Source organism: Dasypus novemcinctus, chromosome 14, assembly GCF_030445035.2.
Source record: "Dasypus novemcinctus isolate mDasNov1 chromosome 14, mDasNov1.1.hap2, whole genome shotgun sequence".
Classification (NCBI taxonomy): Eukaryota; Metazoa; Chordata; class Mammalia; order Cingulata; family Dasypodidae; genus Dasypus; species Dasypus novemcinctus.
The window spans coordinates 6,522,580-6,543,325 of NC_080686.1; the positions used below are offsets into that span (position 1 = coordinate 6,522,580).

Below are 20,746 nucleotides of genomic sequence, written 5' to 3' on the forward strand. Positions count from 1 at the left end.
ATGCCTATAATACGTATGTTTGAGCATTTTGCGTTATCATTCAGGTCCCTAAGTCCTATCTGGATTTTTTCTACCTTTTTATTGACCACTTCTACTATCTGTTTGATTTCCAATGCACTGTCTTCCACATCACTAATTCTCTGCTCTGCCTCTTCTAGTCTGCTGATATTCGCTGCAAGTGTATTTTTGATTTCTTGAATTGTGGTGTTCATTTCCATCATATCTGTTATTTTTTTGTGCATGTCTGCAATTTCCCCTCCAAGTGTTGTCTTCACTCTGTTAACCTCTTTCATTACTTCATCAAATTTGTCGGTGATAAATGTTCTGAGATCTTTCATTGCTTGTGCGAACTCCTGCCCCCCTTCCTGATTTTCAATTTGTTGATTGGATTCAGCCATGTTTTCCTGATTACTGGTTTGGTTTGTAGATTTTTGTTGCTGTCTTGTCAACATTTTTTCTTGACGGGTTTAATCAGTTCCTTAGCTTCTTTGTCTAGTCTTGGAGATTAATTAGCTGTTGTTTTTGCTTAAGTGTTATATCTTCTCTTTGTCACTTTGTTCTTCTTATTCCAATTTCTTATTGCTAGTTAAGCTCACTTTAAAGGAAAGTATTAGTGCTGGGGAAAGTCAATTGTGTAAGGAAGGAAAAAGTGTGAAGTAGTATTGGTGATATATGTTTACAAAGCAACAATATGAGTTCTGGGAGGATGGAGGTTAGATCATGTAAATTGTGTAGAGTTATAGTAGTAGGAAAGTACCTATAATGAGGTAGACGACTGAATATGGGAGGAATGTGGTACGTACTAAGAGGCTATTGTTTTCGTGAGAGAAGGAAAGAGAAAAGAAAGGTAATAGTTTCAGGGACGAATACCAGATGGAAAACTAAACAAAGGTATTAGAAATTAAGAGTTAGACACTTTGTGGATCAAAGAAAGGGAGATGGAATATAGGAGAGATAGCAGATGGTGGAGGATATCAAGTTGTAGGGGAAAGGGGATAGTGTAGATAGGCTAAATCTATTCACAGAGAAATGAGGCAGTGGAGGGTGAGGAAACCCAGCAAATGTGAGGTATTTCCTGTAGGACCTATTGTATTGTTAAGGTAAAATAGTATAAGAAGAATATTGGGGACAAGAAAGAGAGGATTGAAAAAAAAAAAAAAAGAACAACAACAAGAACAACAACAACAACAAAAAACAAAAAACAAAACCAAAGAACAGAAACCCCGCCGCCAGTCTCGGCTGGGCTCAGCTGGGCTCCGGTCCCCCGCCCGCCGCCCGCCGCTGCTCGGCTGGGCTCGGCTGGGCTCGGGTCCCCCGCCTGCCGCCCGCCGCGGCTCGGCTGGCCTCGGCTTCCCCTCCCGCCGCGGCTCGGCTGGGCTTGGCTGGGTTCGTCTTTCCTGCCCGCCGCCCGGCGCGGCGCAGCGCGGCTCGGCTCTCCCGCCCGCCGCCCGCCGCGGTGTGGCTCGTATTCCCCGCCCGCTGCCCACCTCAGCCCAGCTAGGCTACCCTGACCGCCGCCTGCCGGGGCTCCGCGCGGTGCTAGCTGCCTCGGCTCCGCCTACCCAAGGAGGGAGTCCTCCACATGTAGCTGGGATCTCCGTGTATATTTCACAGACGGATCCTCTCTGTTACCTTTCCTCCAAATCGATGTCCAGACACCTCCGGACCAGGAAAAATCCTGAAACAGCCGGTCCCAAAGAGTCTCCGACGCCTCCCAGCCAATTCCCCCCAGGAGCTAGTAACCGGGAAGTTCACTCAGCCGCCATCTTGCCTTCCCCTCCTGAAAAGTCCCAAATTATATCTTATAGACCAGTCCTTTCCATTACCTTCCCACCAAATCGATGTCCAGACACTTCCTGCCCTGAAAAAATCCTGAAAAAGCCTGGTCCCGGAGAACCTCCAGCGGTGCCCAGCTGCCTCTTCCCAGGAGAGACGGCAAGGCAAGCTCACTTAGCCACCATCTTGCCGGAAGTCCCCTACACCTTTAATTTTAAAGGGGTGCTGAAGGGAGATGATCTCTTTTCTGTAACTGTTTCCTGCTGGCCATGGGCTGTAGTCATTACCTAACAAAGAGTAAAACTGTTATTTTATTTTAACTGGAGGAAGATGGATCTGGCACTCTGCACGAAGTTGGATGAAGTTTTCATATGGTTAATAAGATGTTCATTCTGAAAGAAGCAAACTTAAATAAATTTTTGGAATATCCATTTTTAAAAGAGGACATTGGATTACAGAGGTAGATAAGGTTAGGTGCTTATAAAGATGGCACTCTTTTAAAAGCTGGTGGGAACAGCAAATATATATATATTTATTTCTAAGTTATTTTCAGAGAGAAATTGCAATAGATACTTAGCTTTGTTTTGAAGATGCATTTCAGGCTGTTTAATGATTGGCACTTATGTGTTCTGTTAGATGCTCCTGGTGAACTGGCATTTTTTGGACAGTTGGTTTCATTCAGGATTAGTGCACTAACATGGAATTTTTTTTAGTTTTTAGCTATGGGAGTGGATTAGAACTACAGAATAAAGGTTTTTATGTTTTGGTTTTAATTGTACAATTTCTGGTAATTTTGACTGTTTAATAGGTGACCCATTATTAGCAAGCAAGCCTTATTTTTGCTACACAGTAGAGTACAGTAAAATAGTAAGTTGGCTGAGCCTGGCTAAGACTTTTGCTTTATTTTATAGACATATTTATTAACTATTTAGAAAAATAAAGTTACCAGGAATTTAACATGTCTAAAATACTTTTGTACCTGATTCAGAATAGAAAAGATAACATTATAATTATTAGGCATATATTTAGTACAGGATAAAAGTATATCACTTTAATATTAATTAATGTATTATTTAATGCATAAGGATTCTGAGTTGAAATTAATAGTTTTAAATTTCAGGATTGTAATACTTTACATTATTTCTCTAGGGGAGCAGGCCATAATGCTAATTGTGTTTAAGTTTTACTTACAATATCCTGGTATCATGGCTCCACTTAGCATGTTTTTCACACAGTATGCAAGTCACAGCATCATTGATTTTAGAGAGAGTTTCTAGTGTTTTACTAGCCTGGTGCATAGTGCTGTCTGGCACTATGGAACAGTGCCAGTTTGGAGGTGATATCCATTGTATATTTGGCTGTACTGAGTCATCATTGGCTGCTGCAGGAGCTTGAAACTGTAACATAGTTTTTATTGACTTCAGGAGTAGAACCAGAGGCTGATATAACAAATATTTCTAATTGAGGGGTTAGTGACCAGCCTAGCCAATAACTCACATGGAGAGGCAACCTGTAGTGTATTCAAGGCTTGGTTTGAATGCACAAAAGAGTTTGACAATGTTAAAGTTTATTTTTTGTTTTTATATATATTTTATAATTTAATGCAACACATTATATATCAAATGGCTGTTTACTTATACAGTTTTACCATGAAGATAATAGTAGGGGCAGTGGACTTGGCCCAGTGGTTAGGGCATCTGTCTACCACATGGGAGGTCTGCGGTTCAAATCCCCGGCCTCCTTGACCCATGTGCACCTGGCCCATGCACAGTGCTGATGTGCTTGCATGCAAGGAGTGCTGTGCCATGAAGGGGTGTCCCCCACATAGGGGAACCCCATGTGCAAGGAGTGCGCCCTGTAGGGAGAGCTGCCCAGAATAAAAGAAAGTGCAGCCTGCCCAAGAATGGCACCACACACACAGAGACCTGACACAACAAGATGGCTCAACAAAAAGAAACATAGATTCCCATGCCATAACAACAACAGAAGCAGACAAAGAAAATGCAGCAAATAGACACAGAGAACAGACAACCAGGGTGGGGGTGGGGGAAGGGGAGATAAATAAATAAATAAATCTTTAAAAAAATAGTAGGTATTTTACTTTAGTAATAGAGGGAAAAAACCTATTTTTCATTGTTAAAATGAAAACAGAAGATTCCTAATGGAATCAAGATAACTTTTTATTACTATTTATTTAAATTTGCACCTTGTGGTGGCCTTCAGACAGGTTTTATTACCACAAAGTTATTCTTTGCAACTAATACCAATCCAAGTTTTTAGTTAACAATGACTTTTCAAACTAGAACTATTTAAATGTTTCTAGTTTGGAAGATGTTTTACAAACTCTTTATAATTCACTACAACCACACTGACTAGTTACCTTATGTTTAAATAAACTTATTAAATTGCAATTACTAACCAAAGAAATTTAATTTATTTAAGAGAGCATATTTACAATCTTTCTTTTTTAGCTTAATTTCATTAAAGTGAACTTACAATTTTTATTACTCTAAAGATTTGGTACGTATAATGTCAATTTATTTAATGGATATTTTATAAACTAAGGGAGATTACACTTAAGCTAAATAAAATTGAAACCATTATAGTTTATGCAAGGAATGTTTTCTTTTTTTTTTTACAGGAAGCTAAAACATTTTCTTTGTTTAAGTTATGAAAATGAATAATTTTTAAAAGCATACTGACTACCAGGTTTCAAAACACATTACACAATTACCTAATTTCTTTAATCATAATCCAGGAATGATCTCTCCATAGTTTTATGGTCTTTTTTTTTCACTTACTGAAATTTGTCAACAGAATCACTAACTACCCTTATTTTATGGCTGTCAAAAAGTTTAAACTGGGACAGTACAGGGCAAACTGATTCATTCCCCAGCCTAGTAGATAGGTTTAATCTGCCACACCTAGTCCTGCCCTCAAAGCTCTTGCAAAGAGGAGGCCCTTTTTTAATAGTTTCTATAATCAGATTTTTATATGACTTTTCTATCCTGCTTAGTGTAATTTGGGCTCCAGGAATATTTATTTATATATGTAACTGCATATTTAATTTTTAACAATTCGAATAGAGCTCTTTTAAGAATTTTCATTTGTTATTTTGATATTATCATCCTGATGTATGAAGACATACACTAAGCAATGGGCAGACACACATAGAGCTAGACACAGAAACACAATTTATTGATGTTACTTATAATTTGTATTATTTTATATACTGTTTAGCTTAATTTGGGTTTCAGAAATACATATTACTTATAACTGCATATTAATCTCAACAATTTGAGCAAATAGGCAGATATGAATAGTTTGACACAAAAACATAACTTTAGTTGCTTAAAACTTCTATTTTTTTTACAAAATAAGTGTGACCGCAAAACATTTCAAACTTTTCTTTATTTGCACTATGACTGTGCAGTTTTACACAAGAATTTTATTTCTTAACTAATGGCTTGTAACCAAAATGTACCCAATGCTCCAACACAATTCTTTTTTGTTTCAGAACTTTATATTTTATCTTGAATTTAGCAGAATTTTGGATAAGCTACAAGATTAATTCTATGTATATTTACTGAGGCTATTTGAAGCCTCAAGGAGACTGGTTTCTCTCATGAATTGTCACTCTTAGGAACACTGAGAGTCAAGGCAGAAGACTTCCTTTTTTCCTTCCAGTCTTTGGAGATAATAAAACTCTAGTGGTCATTTAACCCCAAGGGCTAAGAATTCCACAAGGCAGCAATTTAGTTTACACTTGGATTCATGAGAGAAAGCAGGGTTACTAATACCAGTAGGACAGGAGATAGGGATGTCCCCAAGCTCACCTTTCCTTGGATTATAGGGGCAGAAACTATTATGAAATAACCATAGGCAAAGGCAAGGGGTGAGGCTAGGCTTGAAGTAGCCATAAACAAAGGTAAGGTTAGTTTAGAATTTACACTTACAATAATAATTTCAGGCTAAAATCATCCAATTATAATTTCAGTTATTATTTTTCCACTGTTTTATAATATAAATGCATCTATAAATGATTTGAACTCTTAGTTACAGTTTTTATTAGGTTTTAACCTTAAGGTGAATTGGATACCTTTATTAATTAAGCAACAAGAATTTTATTAGTAACAATTCTGTGAAGTCTTGTCTTTTCTTAGTAATAGAACAAATTTTCATCTGCAAGTTATGCATTTAATTTACTAGCAAGTGAGTATTGGCATTTAAAGATTTATTTTAAACTACATTTTTAGTTTTTTACCATGAATTCTTAGGTGCCAGCAACTGACAAAAGACAAATGTAGATTTCAAAATGGCATTTCATTCTTTTTTCTTCCTTTTCCTCTGTAGTCTAACAATCCTGAAGTGCCCAGCCAGACCATTGAAAAGGCTATTAAGTGGTTAGAGATTTATTATTTTAAGTGATAGCCTCCTTTCTTCAGACAAGTTTATAGTTTTACAACAAAATTCGTAAGCTTTATGTTTCTGTTGATGTGTTGTAATTGTTTTATGTTTATCTGTTTGTTCAGTGTCAGTGTGTGTGTGGTAACTGTTTCAGTGTGCATTGTATTTTTGTGATTGTTCATTGTCAGTACATATTTTGGTACCTCTGGATGGTGATAGAAATTAATAAAGAAAAATTTCTAAAAGAGCTCTATTCAAATGGCCAAAAATTAAATAAGTGCTTATATTAATACATAATTTTAAATGTTAATAAGACCTCTATGATGATAAAAATTGTAAGTCTTGATTAACAAAATTACTATATTAATACATAATTTTAAATGTTAATAAGATCTCTATGATAATAAAAATGGTAAGTCTTGATTAATGAAATTACTATGTCTCTTCATAAAGAATAGTTCTTGCCCAAAATTGAAATAAATAGTTTATTTTTCTTCACAAAATAAAATGAAGGATGTAAAATTTAAATGAATATTTAAAATGGTAAAAAGTTTGTGGGAGTACTGACTCATTTGATAAGTCTGTTCAAAAAAAGTAAAAGTATGCTTTGTCTTAAAAGAAGATGGTTAGTTTTCATAAAATCAAAATGAAAATATGCAGGACAAAACAAGTGCATGTGGCAAGTTGTAAACGGTATTGTGGTAACTTTAGGTAAGGGAATGTGTTCTGTAAAGGTGAAATTCATCTTAAAATAATATAATTATAGTCTATATAGTTATAAATAATTATAAGAAGTTTGTGGAACATTGTTTGAATTGAGGTGTTTAAATGTGTAATTCCAAGAAGTCATTATGGAACAAAAATTGAATTGATAATAATAATGAAAGGTAATTTTATAAAAAAAAACCTTGTTGGCAGCCAACCTCCCCTGCCAACTTGCTTCTAAAAGACTGTTTCTAATATTGCATGCTACTAGGTATTGGAAATTAAGAAAAGTTATATTTGCATATAACCAAACTGAATTATTGTTTTAACAAGTTTGTTTAGTGTTAATGATAATTGTGTGTTGTAAGAGGTTTGATTGGAGATGGTTTTCAAAACCATTTAGGTAACTTATGTATGTAGGATATATAGAGTGTGTTTTTATTATTAAAGAAACAGAAAATAAATTTTCCCTAAAATAGAATGATTGGTTATTAAGGAAGATAGGGTGTAGGACAAAACCTGAATGAATACAAAAAAAGTGCAGAAGGTTTGTGGAAAAGGAATTTTTTGTGGTTACAGTTGAGAAAGATTTGATGGGTCTATTAAGTTTTAAAAGCTTTAATATTAAATACTATGCAATACAGAAACGACCTCTTATTGTAAATTAAAGTGATACCATTGTAGTATGCAATAGTCCCAGATATTGCTGGTTTGTTGCAAGAAATGAATACCCAACTGTGTTGTGATCACTTTGTTTTGAAACTTGCTAGGCCTTTCTTGGTGTTTCCTTTGGCAAGTCAAGCCAGGCAGCATTTTCCTACCTATAGAAAAGTCAACAATGGACTTTTGCAGTGCTTTCCCAACGCTGTGTGTGCATAGCCCAACCATCTGCCCTGGCCTAGTGGCAAAGAATCTGGCTGCATAGAAAAAAACTGTGGCAGTGACCCTACAAAAGAAACATCAGAGACAATAGTATTTTAGGGGTCTGGAATAGGCAAACATTTGGGACAGGCTGCAAGGTCCCTGCTGCTCTATCAAATTCTTAAATGTTATTTGATTAGGTAAGACAAAGCTACACCCTCTGCTGTAATTGATGAAGTACAATGTTTTCCCATGTTATTAGAATTTGTAATATTGTTAGAATACTAAAAATCTTTTATCCCTTACTGAGATGTGTTAATTAAGAAGGTTCTTCATGGGAGTAGGAAGACCCTCCAGTAGGCTGTTTTAAAAATAATAATAATAATAAAAAGGGGGAGAAGGAGGATATTGACTTACCCTGTCAATTGGATATGGCCAGCAACAATATTGGCTTTAGGTGGGGTTTGTGGCAAAGGCAACATTCTAACTGAGTACCATTCAGGCTTCAGTCACAATTGTGGGAAAAGGAAATAAATACAATATAAAAAAGCAATTGTGTGCATCATAGGAAGCCCTGCTGAAAGTGAAAATCTTAACCCAATAGTGTCTGGTTGCTCTGAAGACTGCCATCTCTAGCCAGGGGTGGACTGCAAATACTAAAAGCAAGAAAAAATGATGGACTGTTGTGAATAACCCTCTATAGGGGAGAAACCTGTGGAAGAACATCTGGGACACCTGCCAGAAGTGATAGGTAACTGTCTGTCATGCCCCTGCCCACTCCTCTAACATCCTTCTCAAGACTCTTGAGGCAGATGCCTCATGAAGATCCAGAGCCATAGAATTGAGCCCTGAGAAGAAGCAGTGTGGCTCCACCAGAAAGGTGAACATCATGAGTACCAGACCTTGTGGTGCCTAGCCCAGCAGTTCCAGCTGCCTGCTGTTCACCAGCAGTTTGTGAATGTCACCCATGAGTGTCCTTCATGCTCACTTCATGCTCATTTCAATGACTGTGACATCAGTTCCCTCCTGCTCTTGGAAGGGCAGAATGTGCTTCACTGCTTAGACAGTACACCAGGACTCTTATAACAAGCCAACTGTTGTTTTCTGCCTGGAAAATGAGTCCTCACAATAGTGGACTAAGCTAATTTGACACTGAGTTGTGACCTCAAGTTCAGAGACGATGTTAATAGCAGGACCAATGAAGGCATTGAAATTATGTGATAAACTTCTAGCTGCCCTACAGCCCCAAATGGGGAAGTAATAATAATTTGTCATTGCCTATGCCTCAAAGTACATAAATTTGGGGAAATGAGGTCATTTTTGATCAAGTACTGTCCTATATAGCCTTGCTGGTAAGAAATCTTAAACCCATGAGAGATAAATCATGTTAGTTGGAAGTTTGTATAAATCTGCTGTAGTTATGGATTATGTATATAATGCTGTTTTTTGATTTGACATTGTTACTTAAATGATAAGTACACAATGAGCCCTTCAGGGTATGTGGCAGTAAGAAACCACCTAATCTGCTTTCGTTGCTTTATTAAAACAAAAAGGGGGATATGTTGTGGGAAACTGGCTTACCTATTTGTTGCTTCCTGTTGTTGTAAATTTCCTTATTGTAGATGTTGCAAGTTGCTTCCTGCTACTGTAGAAGATGTTACAAGTTGCTTCCTGTAGCCCACAGCTGCTCGTTAAGCTTTAAAATAAATATGATGGGGAAACTAAGGTTGAGGCTCTCAGTTTCAATAGCTGTAAAGCCCCCTAGTCCCATCTTTGTTTCCTCTCTTGTGTCTTTCTTTCTGTTCTTTTATTTCTTCAGTTCTGTGTTGCTTTCCATTCATGCAGACCTATTGCTGAGCTGCTCTCAGCAGGATGGGAGAGGGAGAAAAATGATGTAGCACTGGGCATTTTGGGTACATTGGAATTGTTTTGCATGATATTGCAATGATGGATACAAGCCATTATACATTTTGCCAAAAGCTATAAAATTGTGTGGTACAAAGTATAAACCATAATGTAAACTATGCTTAGTAGCAATGCTTCAATATGTGTTCAATAATTGTAGCAAATATACCTCAAGTATTAAAGATGTTAATGGGAAAGTGTAGGAGTGGGAGGGGGTGGAGCATATAGGAATTCTCTATATTTTTAATGCAAGCTAAAGCTCCCTTAAAAATAAAGAAAAAACACAATGAAATATCATCTCACACCATACAGAATGACCATTATTTAAAGAACAGAAAACTTTAAATGTGGAGAAGATGTGGAGGACTAGGAATGCTCCTTCACTGTTGTTGATACTGTAAAATGGTATATCCACTACAGAAGATGATTTGGCAATTTTCTGGGAAGTAAATAAAAAACTTCCATATGATTCCACAATCTCATTACTAGGGACCTATTGCAAAAAACTGAAAGTAAGGGTGTGAACAGATATTTACACACTGATGTTCATAGTGGCATTATTCATAATTGCTAAAAGAGGGAAATAAGTGTCTGTCAACTGATTAATGGATAAACAAGGTGTGGTATATTCATATGATTAAATATTGCTCAGGTGTAAGAATAAATCAATTGGGGAAGCACATGAAAAAAGTGAAAGAGCCTTAAGGATATGTTGAGTGAAATAAGCCAGACACAAAAGGACTAATATTGTCAAATATGAGCTAAACACAATGAGTGGATGTATGGAGTGTAGGTTAGTGGGAAATGGAATGTGTGATGATATGGTAGAGAAGATGCTGGATGTATGTATAATATTTAGTAATGAATGGAAGTGGGGCTCTTTCACTTCCAGATTCTACATTTGTGGCTGGAGATAATAGAAAATTGATATCCAAACTTCACTTTAAACAGCAAAACACTGATTCTCTGAGTACAGTGCATGCCTCAAAACTCTCAGTCTCATAATGAACTTCAGAAAAATGGAGATAATGCCTTTTATAAGCACATGGAGAAATGAGGCTCTCAGAGAAAGGGCTGTATCAATGTCCTTATAGAAAGTCAGCAATTTGATCTCTTTCCTCTCATGCCTGTACATAGCCTAAACCCAGATTCAAGGTAAATAGGAGAACCAGTCTCCTTTCCCCACCCCAAGGGAACTTAGGAACTTATTTCTGCTAGAAAAATAATATGGGGAACTTGAAGACATGGGGCAAGATTAAAACCATTCTTGTTTACACGAAACCATACCCAAGGATAGGAGACTATCACTGGCAAAAATCACTGATTTAGAGATGTTCCTGCTGAGACTTGTGTGACCATAGAAATATTTTCCTTTCTGGCACCTGCTTCCCCATAATTAATGGAAAGTATTTGTCTCCAAATGCTATGAGATTCCCATCAATATGATGTAAAGATGTGTACAAGAACTATCATAGAACATTTTTGGTAATGGGATTCAAAGTTGAAATCTAACATGGAAAGACAAATGGATAGACAACCTGTGGTATGTCTTAAAATTGAATACCAGACAGAAATAAGAATGAACTACTGAATAAACAAAATCCTTATGTTGAGTGAATAACTTACCCAAAGAAGTACATATGGTATGATTCTGTAGATATGAAGTTCCAGAACAGGCATAATTTATCCATTGTTGCAAACTATTGTAGAGTGTCATTGTCTGTCTAGTGTTGCATAAAAAATAGAATCTGTATCATATTAGACAAATTACAGCAACAGTTTTACTTCACATATGCTTCTTACTAATTGTTCCTTCTTGTTATTGTAAATTACCTTATTGTCGGTGTTGCATTCATCTACATAAGCCAATCCCATATCAAGTTATCAAATATAACCCTCCCAAGTTGCTTCCTGTTATTGTACAAGATGTTCTAAGTTGCTTCCTGTAGCCCAAAGCTGCTCGTTAAGCTTTCAAATAAATACAATGGGGAAACTAGGGCTGAAGCTATATACATACTAAGCAAATATAATATTAAGCATACATAATAGGTACAGCATATCATTTTGTATTGTCCATCACTCAGTTAACATTCAATATTTTCATATACACCCCAGTCATTATAATTTAGTTTAGTGTTGCATAAAAAATAGAATCTGTATCATATTAGACAAATTACAGCAAGAGTTGTACTTCACATATTTTTGCAAGTATTGATTTGGAGAGAAGTTTCATATGCTTCTTACTAATTGTTACAAAATTCTGCATGCAACATAACCAGATCACTTCACAATAGTGCATTATTATCTTAATTATTTTTCAATAAAAAGTAATTAGGGAATATTCTAAATAGTGTGAGAAAGTAAGTTTTATTAATGGTTTTCCTACTTTCTGATATTTTTGATGTGAAAACTAGTTGAATATTTATTCACTTTGATTTTAGGATTTATTTTCTTCAGTATAAAAAGGTTCATGCTGATGAAGAAATTTGAAATCACTAAAGACTTTCCTTCATTTGTTACACTGAGATATAAGTAAAATATTTTCATACTTATTTCATTTAATATTTACTCCAGCAAAAATTATCTGCTCTTACTCTAGAATCTCCAGCTCCTGATAAAGATTTTCCTGTTTGATTTTCTATTGCAGAAATTATTACTAACCTGTGTTTATCTTCTGTGCACTTAGGCTAAAGCTCAGCATAAATTTCCTCCAGGTCACTATAGACATAGAGTTCTTCCAAGTGTAATTCATTCATGCCTAAGTTACACATAAAAGCATTTATTACTTTGAAATAGAATTATACTCCTGTGTGGGTTTTCTCATTTGTTTAAACAATAGCCTATCGATCAAGCCTATTCCATATTCATTATATTTATATTGTGAGTTCTTTCATGTGTAAGGTTAGAACTCTGACAGAAGGCTCTCCCACAGAGATGGCATTAGTGTGCATCATCTCATGTTGTCCGAGGGTAAAATTTTGAGGGATTCCCACATAGGCAATATTCACAAAGTTGTCTTCCAGTGTGAACGTTCTCATGTTACCTAAGCACAGATTTACTGAAGACTTTATCACATGCATGGCATTTGTATGGCTTCTCTCCAGTGTAATTTTCTCATGTTTTATAAGATTAGAAATCTGACTGAAGGTTATTCCAGAAAAATAGCATTGAGAAGGTTTCTCTCCAGTGTGAATGTTCTCATGTTGTCTAAGCACAGATGATTTACTGAAGGCTATCTCACATACATGACAGGAGATGTGCACTTTGAACACAGCATATTGACAATCCTTCAAAAGCAAAGGATGCTTGACATATGCCATAAAACATTAAGGCTCTGTGATCATTGAGGCTCATGCCCAGATTGAGAGACTGAAGCAAATTTTTTCTTTGCATAAAGTGAAAACTGTTTCCACTTTCAGTGGAAAGTGGGTTCCAGTGGCTGAAAAGTATTTTTTAAAAGAATTCAATAATCATAAGGTCTACCAAAAATAGTTATAATGGAAAGCGTATTCTGATTACTTTTCTATTATGTTATGAAATACCAACATAGTCACTAAAGCATAATTATTAGATAATATTTAATCAATTTACATATCCCTTTAAACAATGTTCATTCAGTTCACAGCACAGTTCTGTGTATTGGAGATTGAGTAGCAAGAAAGACATGAAATTTTAGTCTGGATGATTAGATTTCAGTGGTGTGAAAAAAACATGTCAGTTATTAAGTGAAGAATCAAATTTCTTCCAGATACTTTTAAGTTTTATGAAAGAATAAGATCAGAGCATGGAATGGCATAGGAGAAATCTCTTCCAGATACTTGTTGAATAGTTAGAAGATGATGAAAATGATAGATGATAGGTAGATAGAGAGACAGAGATGATAGATAAAAATATTTTGGAGTTTCATCAATAGAAACCTGATGATTGTAGTTTCCAGTATCCCTTCTTGAACAGCTTTCTTTGGACTGTTTCCATCATGGTCCACTCTTCCTGGGTGAAGTCTATAGCTACATCTTTGAAAGCCACTGATTCCTAAAATAACAGATATTCAAATTCAGACAGGACTATCCACACTAATATCACAAGGCAGTCTAATAGCCCAAGTCAGGGACCCTTGAAAAATGCTCTACTCCTGGCCTGACTCTTCCTGACTCTTGGAGGCCATAGCCAATTTTACCTTGGACCTCTAAATCTTGATTATCATTTTCTATCTTATCTTCTTGATTCACAGATAAAAGATAGAGTTAAGCTCTTAATGTGTTCTGATCTCTCCAGTTCTTCAACAATTTTCACTGAATCTAAAATTTCGCTGTAACTACCAAACTTTCTTCTATGAACAGCCAAAATCAAGTGAAAAATATTCCCTTATTCGTTACTTCCATTTACCAAATTTGCACAAACATTACGAAGAGGGAAATGGTTGATTAGGGACAAGGTGGTGATAAAAAATTCAAACAGCTTTTCAAAATACAAAAATATTTATATATTAATGTATTTACTATTAGAGAAAATAAATTATTTCTCATGGCATACCTTGCTAAACCTTCTCTTGTGTTCCCCTAAACACTATGTTAACACCATAGTACTTTTAATACTGGATTGATTGAACTCACTTGGTCAAATATCTACCTCCCACTTGGAGTGATGAGTTGTGCTCTTACTCACCTTTATCACATGTTGTAACCAGAATCCTAAACACATTACTACCACTTACAAGGTTAATGATGAAATTATTTCCACACCAAGGCCATAGGCTCCCTCTCTTCTCTGAAAATACAGCCTTTATGGAGGCTTGAACAAATTAGTGTAAATATTAGAAGGAGATTATTTCTTAATCTGTTGCTGACCCATCATAATTTTCCCAGAGTAATGGGCACACTCGAGTGGTTCTCAGATATTTGAATGTCTACTGAGTGCACTTTGCACAGTGTAATAGAGGAAATCTGCCAATGGTCTGGCAATAGAAATGTAATTTCAGTAGAGAAAGCAAATCTTTACTCACCAGTATATGCATTGTCAACTGTTTGGCCATCAGCTGTATTCCTCTGATTTTTCACTCTCAGGAATAGGCAGAAGACAAAGCAGGCAATGCTGACTATGGAGAAAGAAGCCATGAGATTCAAGACTTGTCCATAATTTCCAGAGCTACCAGTTATGAATATCTTAACTTTCACCTAGAAATATACCTGCATCCAACCAACAGAAATACACAGTGTGCTTCAGAAAAACAGTGGGAAAACTGTCATCTCTCAATGTAATAAGAGAGGACTATGGCTCTTGTTGCTAATAAGTAAAATATTTATACAGATATATTTTAGATATGAATATGAAAACAGTGTTCTGGATTTTACATTTTCTCCCTGATTATAAAACATAGGTATCCCTAACTCAGGGCCACATGTGGATTTTTATCTCCACATATTGACAAATACTGAAATTTCTCAGATTTAACGAATTTTGGTTTACAAACTAGCTGTTTATCAGTCTCCTGGACACTCCTTCCTTTCCTGCTCTACACAACTCCCACCATTTTGTATATTCTTGCCCCAGATTACTTTGATTTCCCCACGTGGGATTTCTAGAAATATCACTCCCTGAACCCTGACTTTCAGATATATCCCCCAAAAACTTTGATCCCATTCTTGAAAATTAAAAATGAAACTCATGATGGAGTTAATCAGCTAAGGACTTAGATCATATGTGGTACCAATATCATCCATCCTCCATATCTGGTCCTTAAGCTCCCTTCATGAGAAGCTAACAGATTATATGAGTTTTAATATTCTGCCATAAGCCACAAAATTCATAAAATAGAGAGGCTTAGAAAACAAAGACTGTGTGGGTACAGGAAAGTACCTATTTCCTCTATCTGATATTTTAGGAAAATGGTTACTGAAATCCTGTCCAATATTAATCATGTTTACTTGTATCATCCTTGCATTAATCATTTATAAACTATAAGTTCCCTCCAACACTTTATTAATAACTTTATTTCCTGGGCAAAATGATAAAGTGTTGTAAACAGAAGAAAACACCCCTTTGTATCTGAAGTCTAGAAAAAAAGGGAAAATGATGTATTAAATGTGACATAGATTCACTTACATTCTGAAAATAATCTTATTGATTATGGTTTATTTATGAAAAAATCTTTATAGTTCATTTATGAAAAAGGACAGGATCAGAAGTTCAGAAAATTTTAGTAACATGACAAAATTACATGGCTATGAAATGACAAAACTAGAAATTGAATTTTGCTTCACCCATATGCCATGCTTAAATTTCTGGATCATTACATACCATACCTAGGTTTACCCTGGAACGTATCTTGTCACATCAATAACCAGGTGCCACAGCCTGTGGTTTCAGCCACTTCTTTTGCTTTTTTACATGATTGCTTCTCAGGCCCAGATTTATCTACTACCTGGGAACTTTCAGTGCATTGATCCCCACTTGCCAAATATCAGTCACTATGCTGTGTCTATCTTCATTATTTCAGCATACTTTAATCTGCATTTGCTCATTTCAACAGATACTTACCAAGACCAATATTTTAATTTTTTCTTATATCAATCCTACTATTTTTTGTTCATCAATAAATGCTCCACATACTTAAATTTTATACAATGTCATCTGACAGAGCACATGACTAGGATATTGTTCCTGATACAGAGTCACACTAGTGGCTATCAAGTATGTGGTAACTCTAGTGTATTGATACTGAATTGATAATCAAATAATTCTGCCATTCTCCATAAACACTCAAATCTCCATGTCTTCTGAATTTCAAACATTCTCACATTGCTTCTCACTTTCAAAAGACTGAAGCTCCTCCTACTAAACAGATGGTTCATGAAATTTGGCCACTTATCCTTTAATACCACAATATCTTTTAATATTCCTTGCACTCACATACATTGGGTACTATTTCTTTCCTATTAAATTGAAAAGTCATGTTACTACCGGCTGAGTTCAGTGTATCCAATTGAACTCTTACTCTCTTGTTTTGTTGTTAACTATAAACTGATCATAAATTCAATCTCTTTTACCAGAAGTCTCTCCCTCTCTTCACGATCCATCATATCATGGAAGCTTATGTAATTGATTCCTGACCTATTTGGGGGGCCTTTGTTTTTTTCTTTTTTCTCTGAAATCTTAGTCTCCTGTTTTCAAAATACTGTAGTTACTCCTTCCACTTATCCTCTGCAAAGAAGAGCTCAATACATTATTGGAACATTTTTAACTAAATCTTAGCCCCTCTTCTCTCCTTGTATCTACTGTCCTGACATGTTCATGCATTTAATTGATTTTAGTTTCTTCCATCCCTCTCTCTGGATTGAAAGGAACAAACCATTTCTCTGGAATGCTCCTCTGGGCTATTATCATTACATGTTTACTTACATGCACCTAAAATGGATTATATTTCAGAACATTAACTTTCTCCCAAAATATAAACATTACATCTCCTTTAGTCTTCGATGTTAGTTAAAACTCCCACTAAACATCCAAAGATTAATCCTTTACATCCCTTCACAAAACTACAAAAAACAATTAAACAGTGTTTTTATGTCTACACTAAGTACGTTTTCACCATTCATTTCCACCTTTATCCACAAACATACTTTCTTACTCCATACTATTTTCATTCATCCCAGTTTAAATATGGATTTATTAGGGATCCTATCACTGAACTCCATCAATGTTAATATTAACATTAGCTGTATGTTTGGTCTGCATCACCCATTGATGTAGACACAGAAAAATCAATCCATGAATATTAAGATGAGACAAATTTCCCATTAACCATTATATTTGCATTTTAAATGATGAAAAGTATGTTCACAATGACGTCACCTCCCCTCAGAAGACCAGCTACCTGAAATACCTGTAATATTAAATGGTTATCTTCTGATGAAAAATTCATTGCAAAATGAAGGAAGTCATCTTGAACATTTTCTCCATTACTCACCAGAACCAAAATAGATTGGAAAAAATGAAAGAAGCCAAGACTTTTTTAAAGCTGTCGTGAGAAAAGAAGAAACAGAGTTTTGATGGTAAGCACTCTTTTTATAGACCTGATGATTTCATGAATCATACAATTAAAACAATGTTTACTGATTAGCTTGGATGTCAACCAAGGTAAGTCTAGGGAGCCGATGTGGCTCAAGTGGTTAAGTGACTGCTTCCCACATAGGAGGTCCCAGGTTCATCTCTGGTGCCTCCTAAAAATAAAAATAAAAATAAAAAAAAACACAAGGAAACAAATAATAAAACACTCAGGGGAGCTGATGTGGCTCAGTGGTTGCACTCAAGAGTACTACATACAAAGTTTCAGGTTCAATCCCCAGCCTAGTACCTCAAAAACTAAAAGGCTGATCAAGATATGGCTCTTTATACAAAATGTTTACCCTTTAATTTGGTAAATCCAGAGATGCAATTAAGGAAAACAGATTATGTCCTATATTTCAGCCATTCTTCCAAATATCTCAAAAGCACCCATATGTGCCTTACTCCAGAAGCTTCTCTCTTTTGTAGATTTTGGTGGTTCTAGGCTGTACTCTAGAGAATAGGCAGCAAGTGGATCCTTAATGCTATTTATTTCTAAGAAGCCTTGTGATTTACCAACATTCTTTCTGGTTATGGGTATCAGTTTGACTCTAAATAGATATAAGTATTTGTCCTGAAAATTTATATTCAAAATATTAGGAACTCACAGAAAAATGCTAGTAGAAACCCATTGGAAAATTTAAAGCAGCAAAATCATAAGATTATATTTGGGTTTGTAAATTAGTCTTTTACTGAAGAATGGAATGAAGTAATTTAGAAGGTGTAGGTGACTTTTAAGGATTAGATGGTTGCTTGGCTTTGAAGTGAAAATATGAGAGACAGGATGGAAGATTACAAGACATGAGAAAGAATAAGCAAATCTCAATCACTTATTTATTTTATCAGGTAAAATTGAGCTCTAATGATGTGCTGAAAACTGAGCATGAAGTTTTGAAAAAAAGCCTTTAGAGTGAAAGAGAGCAATAGCATTTGAGAAAGAACTCTCTGTCAAGTATTATGTATGGAAGAAAGCAAGATAAAGAGTAGCATATATAAAATGAACCCATTTTGTCAGAAAAATGACAAATATATAAATTTATCTGAGTACATGCACATGCATATTTATACATGTTTGCATAATAGAGTATATATATTTGTATAACTGGGCTTAATTATTTAGGTAAGAATAATAATAGACAACTCATTAGATAGTAAGTATGGGTTACCTTGGGTTCACTTCCCGGATATGTACAGGAGTCAAGAATTAGAGCATGCTTAAAAGATGGTGGGGAAGATGGGAAAGTAGGAAGCTCCAGGAATCAGTCCTCCCAGCAAAACAGCCATTAAACTGACAGGAACTGTCTGAATCAACAATTTTGAAATTCTGTAGACTAGTGGAACACTATGCAGCATCCAGGAAGGACAAAGTCTGGTAAATTGGTAAACTGAAATGAATGCCAAGAGTTTCAGTCTCCCTGCAGTGATTACTGTCCCACTTTCCCTAGTCTTGTGGCGGACACCAATGGGGAATAATTTATGATACAGTCACAAGATACCTAATATTATATGGCCATTGGAATGAAAGAGTTATAGCAGTTGAATAGCAGAAAGTTCTGTGAAATATATTTAAGGAGGAAAGCAAGATGCAAGATAGTACATAAAAATGAACCCATTTAGGTAGAACAATAACAAATACATGAATATATTAAACAAATGTAAATGTGCTTATGGATGCATAAAAGAGTAGATGTGCACATCTGAATACTGAGTATGATTTTTAAGCACTAGTAGGACAGACTTCTTAACAGATTGTTAATATGAATTACCTTGGATTCACTTGTGAGATAGGTACAGTTAGAATATGCAGAAAAGATGGAACTTAAAGAAAAGACCATAGATAACATATGCTTCCCTGTAGGATTATTTATGAGTATGTACAATGTATACTGTAATGGATCCCTTTTATATAATTCATGTGTTAGTATGAATTAAAACAGAATATCCAAAATTATAGTGTTAGTGCCATAGCTACTGAATTACAGGGAACCATGATAGTTTGTTAAATGGTAAAGGGTGAATAGAAATGGGGGACAGTGTGACCTATTTTCCATAAATGCAAAGATATCAACATGTATAACTGTACCTGTATATATGTCCCCCAGAAAAAGACAACATTTAAGGATACACATGTGTCATTAACATAGTGCACTTTTATGGAAGAGGTACAATTTACCTTAGGCAGTGGTACTGTTTATTTATTTATACAAGTTTATAATGCTTAAAATAGAAAGTAAGATCTTTGTAAGTTAAAAAAAATTAATAGCCTTATATATGTAAATATTTCTTTGGATATCTTCTAAATAGGCAAAATATTTTATTCATTGGATGAAGAGCATGGCCACAGATTGTACAAAAGACAGACCTAGCAGATCTCCTGCTTCCTATTCGAAGATGACCTCACCTGATCTCTATACTTAGAAGTGACCAAAAAGGATTTTATGAGAGTTAATGTGGTTATTCTTTTTTTTTCCAAATTCTACTCAATTTATTCATTTTTTAAAGGATATTACATTAAAAAAATATGAGGTCCCCATTCGCCCCCACCACCGCCATCCCACCACTCCCCCCACAGTAACACTCTCCCCCATCATCATGTCACATCCATTGCATCTGGTGAGTACATCTCCGGGCATTGCTGCACCCCATGTCCCGTGTTCCACACCATAGCCCACACTTCCCCACGTTCCATCCAGTGGGCCGTGGGAGGACATACAATGTCTGGCAATTGTCCCTAGGGCACCACCCAGGACAACTCCAAGTCCCGAGAATGCCTCCACATCTAATCTCTTCCTCCCATTCCCCACACCCAGCAGCCACCATGACCACTTTTTCCACATCAATGCCACATATTCTCGATTATTAACCACAATAGTTCATGAATAGAATATCATTAAGTCTACTCTGATCCTTACTGTATTCCTCCTTCCTGTGGACCTTGGCTTGGTTGTGTCCATTCCACATCTATGTCAAGAGGGGGTTTAGATTCCAC

The 20,746-nt window shown here is 35.7% G+C and overlaps 1 long non-coding RNA gene across 2 annotated transcripts in view; it reads left to right on the top strand.

The window, feature by feature from the left end:
* The window catches only part of LOC131273235 (uncharacterized), a 30,836-nt gene extending 10,635 nt beyond the window's left edge, over window positions 1-20,201 (top strand). For both annotated transcript variants that reach the window (XR_009180374.2, XR_009180373.2), the window contains exons 3-5: window positions 14,718-14,908; window positions 17,624-17,705; window positions 20,062-20,201. This is a non-coding gene — a long non-coding RNA (uncharacterized lncRNA). The remainder of the gene's footprint in view (window positions 1-14,717; window positions 14,909-17,623; window positions 17,706-20,061) is intronic.
* The last annotated feature ends 545 nt before the right edge of the window (window positions 20,202-20,746 follow it).